Raw genomic sequence first — 356 nt, forward strand, 5'->3', positions numbered from 1 at the left:
AACCACTGTCGACTACATAGGAGTCCAACGACATAGCCATTACACTAACTGCTGGTCCCCATGACACAACTTTTTATCACACCTTTTTTGGGGGGTGTTGAAGTCTTCATCCTGTAAAATAAAAAGAATCTTCCCCTACCCCTGGCCTGCTCACCCCCTCCCTCTTGCTACACCTGGAAACCCAGATCAAACACTTCTGCAAATTTGACCTGACCTAGTTGCAACACCTGAAAAAACAGTTTTTTAACCTGCTTGAGCAAGCAACAACTCTTGCTTGAGCAAGCAAAAGCAGGGTTGCCACAAACATACCCTAAAAAGTCTCTTATCTTACTTCCTCATTCTTTCCTCCCCTCACC

General features: G+C 44.9%; 1 pseudogene; it reads left to right on the forward strand.

Annotated features, from left to right (window-relative positions):
* The window catches only part of LOC102473169 (uncharacterized), a 26846-nt pseudogene that overhangs the window by 20613 nt on the left and 5877 nt on the right, over positions 1-356 (forward strand).

This window comes from Tupaia chinensis, unplaced genomic scaffold (assembly GCF_000334495.1).
Source record: "Tupaia chinensis unplaced genomic scaffold, TupChi_1.0 Scaffold147959_1, whole genome shotgun sequence".
In the NCBI taxonomy this organism is placed as follows: domain Eukaryota; kingdom Metazoa; phylum Chordata; class Mammalia; order Scandentia; family Tupaiidae; genus Tupaia; species Tupaia belangeri.